Raw genomic sequence first — 6000 nt, forward strand, 5'->3', positions numbered from 1 at the left:
CTGAGCTATTACATTAGAACGTGGTTTTCTTCCATATATATATTATAAATCTTTGTGCATTAACCTGGTGGTAGATGCAAATGATTATATTATTAAATATTTTTACTAAAATTATTATTAATATAATACACAAAAACGCAATACAATAGGTCAGACGCATCCGGGCATTTCCCGTGGATTATCATTTCAAATATCCACATTTATACTGGTGCATGCTGTAAAAATATAGGTACTATTTAGTGGCATTACCCGTACCAATATCACAGTTTACCAGACAAATGCAGGTGAGTCAGTTATTAGATATCTAGTCTATCCGTTCCTATAGTTATTTAAAGCAATGTATCAGTCAAGCCCAGAGTGGCATACGAATTGAGTTTTGCTCAATATTACAATCCAGGTCTGTAGCAGTCTATGAATTGTTAGATACCTGTATTGTTGTTTCATGATATCACTCATTTTCAGAACAAATTTGGGCAATACTGATAACGTACTACTGAGTAATAGTCAATTTCTTGACCTACATCATGTACATAATATATTTTGAGAACACATGTACATTTGAATGAATAAAGGCGTTAATCTGCAAAATTATTGAATTGACTGCATAGACAATCTCTATGAATAATTACTATCAAAACGAGTTGTATGTCCGTTAACCAACATAATGGCAATGTATGCATCTTTAAACTGATAATAGTTCAAGCACCAAACACTTCTCATTACTACACTTATTCAACAAAACGACAGACATTTTATTATTTGATGTACTGAAATGGTATTTACCTGACAGGATTACGACAGATAACCGCTTACCCAGTTATAGGCATGCATATGCTAATTTCTGTGGGCAGATTTATTTAGCATAATGATCATACAATATTATTGATTGTTAACAAACATGGCAAATATTCGAGTCGTCTTGAATAAAATTCGTTTAAATATTCCTACAATATCATAGGACCGAATTAGAAAAAAAAATTCTCTCTATACTTTAATTGAATTGGTATGTTTCATTGATAGTGGGAAAACTGATTGTTGATAGAAAAGAAGAGGTAAGAATAATATCAGAATTTGAAAGATTCGAGCAGCTGATTAGCCTCGAAACTAAAACTAAATTAAACGCCCAATGGGGTGAAAAAAGATAAAAGCTTATGAACAGGGACATTTAGATACAGTGATAATCCGATCACGAGCTAGGTGGGTGGAATACATGGAAAGTATTTTGAGAGCCAAAAAAGAAGACAAAAAATATGTGAATAAAGTAATGACAACCCTTATTAAAATAACAGTAGATGAGGAAATAACTATCGAACTAACAGAAAATAATACTAACCAAAACATTAACAATGGTGAACAATTTAGACACATTTTTAATTTAGAAAAATTAAGTCACTTTCTGATGATGATTCCTGACTACGTGAGAAAAGCATTACTAAACATTAACGTTCGATAGCATTGAGTAATATGGCAAATGTCGGGTAGCGATGGTTTCACGGTTGATTTTTACAATTTCTTTTAGCCAGACATACAACTCTCTATTATCCTATATATCGCTGATGACATTCACTCGGGGACAAAGGATTATCATTTTACTCTCAAAGCCGAACAGACATACGAGATTTCTAATTAATAATGATTATAAAATTGCGGCATCTTGTAGACGATGTTAAAGGAAACATTATCAGTGAATCTCAAGTAGGGTATGTAGATACTTAATATGTATGATATAATACATTTTTCTAAACAATATAATATCCCAGGTTTATTGCTGTAAGTCGACTTTAAAAAAAACATTTACAAATTTGGCCTTGGTGAAAATATTAGAAATTGGGTTACAAATGCCGAGTAAAATTATGCTTAAATGGGAATAAATTTTAATCGAATCAGATATTGAATGACATTTAATATTTCCTGCGTCATTCAGAATAACAAGAGAAATATGGACCGGAAACAATAGAACATTTATTTTGTGAATGTGATTGTATTAGAATGTTTTGGTTACATTTTAGGCTTTAGGGATATAAAAACTACATTAAACGATATATTATTGGGTATTATAAACACTTGGAAGTGATAGGTATTTTGATCTTGCTCTGTAAATTGCACATTTATTACTCTGAAAAATTATTAACATATATTTAAATATAAATACATCCAATATTCAAATGTAACTACCGGACAGACATCGCCATTTCTAATTTTGAAGTTGACTACAACGTAATACAAAGGTTGGAATATACTAGGTTCAACTAACGCGTATTACCCGTTGTTTTAAATGATGTATCAGTATAAGGACTCAATATATTGGTTCTTTCATTTTTCTGTTCAACTCATTTTCTGTTTTGTATTTGTCCTGTATAAATAAATAAATAAATAAATAAATAAATAAATAAATAAATAAATAAATAAATAAATAAATAAATAAATAAATAAATAAATAAATAAATTGCATTTTCTATTTAATTTTATTTATCAACTACGTATTTAAATAGATTTCAAACCCATATGTTGAAAACTCTGACAATTATTCCCTTCATTTATTAATTGTTTTATTTATTCAATTTAATATGTTATTTATTGCTTTATTTGTGTACATTTGTAATTTTGAACTTGTGGTATATTTATTATTTCAGCTCTCTAGTCACCATTACATTTGTTGAAATATATTAAAGCAGGGGAGTCGTCACCTGCGCATGCGTCAGATGGTCATAGCGTGTCATTGTTTACAAACAAGCGTCTATCCATGAGCCTTTGCGCTTTTAGCGTGTGTTGTTATCGTCGCTTGGGATTCAATTCCCGCGCGTGCGCAGGTGACGACCCACCCGCTTTAATATCCGTCAACAGTTCCAGCGCGATATACGTCATTTGCAAACATGCATCTCAGAACGAACCAGGACTTGTAACATTAGTAGCATGGGTTGAATTATAATACTGATTACATGGTATTCTATAGATTTCAAAAACATCACAATGTCACGTCAAATTGTCAAATAACTTAAAGATAGCTAAGTTTGTTTACTATTTTAAAATATTTTTGTCTGAAGAAATTATGTTTGTGGTTTGAAAACTGATTGACAAGCACCAAAACATCTTTAGGATATTTATCACAACATCCTGGATGAAACTTTTTTTGAAGTGAAGCAGTAAAAAGACTTAACTACCATATAGCTATCTACCTTCCATTTCATTTGACACCGTGGGCAATAAGGTGTTTCCTGTGGGGTTGGCAGTTGAATGTACCACAAGACCACCTCCTTGGTGCAGACTCAAGACCTTTCTTAAAGGAGGTGCACTCAGATACATCAGAAGTTCTAGCTTTCAGAGGAGTGAAATTCCAGCTCACTCATAAGATCCTGTTTCGAAAAGGCAATGTTGATGGGAGTCAGAAGAACACAGACCCTGTGCCCCACCACAAGCAGGAAGTAGTCACACAACTCACGAGATCAATAGATAGGAATTTCCTCATTATCCAAGTGATTCTCAGGAAATGGACACAGAAATTCTCTGAGTTGGTGGATTATACAGAGGAAAGGGTATAATCAAAGAAAAGACAAATGTTCACTTGATGTCGAAATCTGGGCTGTGTCATTTTTCCTCTTCCATTTGCAGTACCATTTCTTATGTTGTATTGGGCTTCTTCTACGCATTCAAACAGTGCTGATCTGCCTAGCAGTCCCATCATCTGAACCAAGACTACACAAGCTCAATTGCCAAACCATGTTGTAAAAAGTGTGACACCAAATGCATTACTTCAGTATATAGGTTATTTTCACTAGATTTACAGTTGATTGCTTCAACATTTTGTACAGTATATTATATGTCGTGGTTGAAGGTGAACTGTGAGGTTCAAAAACCTATTTTGCTTTAAAATCTGATTTTTGTTGGTGATTATGAGTAGACCTCATTTTCTTTATATAGATTTTGTCCTTTAGGACACATTTTCATTACTTTAAATTTGAGAATAACATTTGTTCAAACTCTAAACACAAGTCAGTCCCAAATTATATATTGAATTTCAAAATCTCTATTTCATCAGTCAGTAATTTATTTTTAGCCGGCAGGATTAACCAAATGTTTTATGACACTGTCTTCAGTTCCCTTTCTTTTGAGTCTTTTTTTATTTTGTTGGCAGAACATGCCTGCATAGGAGCTGACCTTACGATTTTAAATAGTCTTTCAAAGCCTTGTATGTATTAAACCTTAGCCTTGTCATGTAATTCTTTGTTTAAACTCTAATTCTCGATCTGGTTCGCTTTGGACAACATGTGTCACTATTTGGAGTACCCTAATAAGCATATACTTTATAAGCTGATGTTCAAATATATACTTTGAACCTTATAAAACTATTATAAACATATGTTTCTCGTCTCAAGCATCTAATTATATAGGCACATCCAAGTCAATGTACCAAGGTGGATGCAGTTCTATCTGGGATCAATGGCTCTGTTGTCTCAAATCCCCTTTCAAACGTAGCTGGTTGGCTTTCTAAACAAAAATGGGCATTGATACTTACTGCTGTACACTTGCTCCTAAATGCCTGTCTCTACGAGGGGAGCTAACACAACATTTACATTGACACTTGGCCATCGATGACCCCTCATGCACACCAACAATTTCATGCACAGCTTATCATGTGCACTGTATGCACCATGTGTGCTGCAAGTGCCCCAACGAGTTAAGTAAAACTTTTGGTCAACATCCTGATTTAGATTTGATTGTGTGTCATGAATTTGTTTTTGCGTATCTGTTGGTCGACTTAATTAACTGATTATTAGCGAATTGCTGTGTTATGTCTGTCATCGTTTAGGTCTATTTGAAGTTTTGGACGGAACTTGGCTCAGTGATTTGGAACTAATTACGAGATATCCGTCGCGATTCTGACAGTTGGTATTCATAGTTATTAATGTAGTGAACGATTAATCAAAAGATATGACGTATTCAGTACTTAGTGTGATTGGCTTTATGATTGAAGGTTACGCCCTAGAGTCTTTTACTGTTTTGTAATTGGTTAGAGTTTTGAAAATGAATAAAGAGAGTTTGAGTTGGTCTTGGGGAGCACAGCACGATAAACGCAGTAGCGACAGAGCAGTCCTGGAGAGCCCAGGGGCGAGCCTTGAGGCAGTCCAGTCTTGGGCTAGTCTTGGGTCAGCCTTGCGAGAGTCTTGGGGACTTTTCCCCAGGGCGCTGTGTCTTATAGAGTGCTCCAAAAGATCGACTAAGACGAGAGCTGAAACGTATTTTGTTGTGTGTGTCTTATTTGACTGTAAAGTTAAAGTGATTTTCCCGATCCCGTACCTCAAGGGGACGAGATAGAGAGACGAGACGAGTTTCCCCCCTGGCAAGTGTGGAGAACCCAGAAAGAGATTTACCCCTGACACGCACATACTTTTTTCTAAGTGACGACAGTTGGGACTTTTGGAGCTGATTGTGGCAATCGCGATGAATATTCTTCTTTGGTGAAGCACCGGGTTTGTTTATTTTTGTCTTTATTGTTTAGCTGTTTCGTTTTCACTTTGCTTCCGGCATTGAGGCAAATGCTGCTACATTACCGGCCTTGTCTTGTAATGTTGTTTTAGAAAATTACTCAAAACATGTCGCTGACGCGGGTAATATCTGTAATGGCCATACCTATTAGAAGGGGAGCAAGGGGGGTAGCTGGTACAGTTTACAGGAAATAAAAACGGCATTTTACAGGAAATTAAATGAAAGTTTCACTTACAGTGAAAAATAGGTTTTTACACTACAGATGAAGCAAATTCCTAATTACATTTTACATTTGTATAATATTTTTGATAATTTGAGTTTAAGAATCAAAATTGGAAATTGTGTACGAATTAAGACAGTTAATTTGGAAAATGCTTTAAAGGCTTACCAAAAATAATATCTTTGTACAAATTACGGACGAATAAAATAGCTGAATACATTTTACACCTTGCCCATGTCTACGAATTTACGTTTTTTATTTATTTTATTATTACGATCCTCCTATTAGTATACTAG

This window comes from Saccoglossus kowalevskii, chromosome 21 (genome assembly GCF_978046115.1).
Source record: "Saccoglossus kowalevskii chromosome 21, keSacKowa6.1, whole genome shotgun sequence".
Lineage (NCBI taxonomy): Eukaryota > Metazoa > Hemichordata > Enteropneusta > Harrimaniidae > Saccoglossus > Saccoglossus kowalevskii.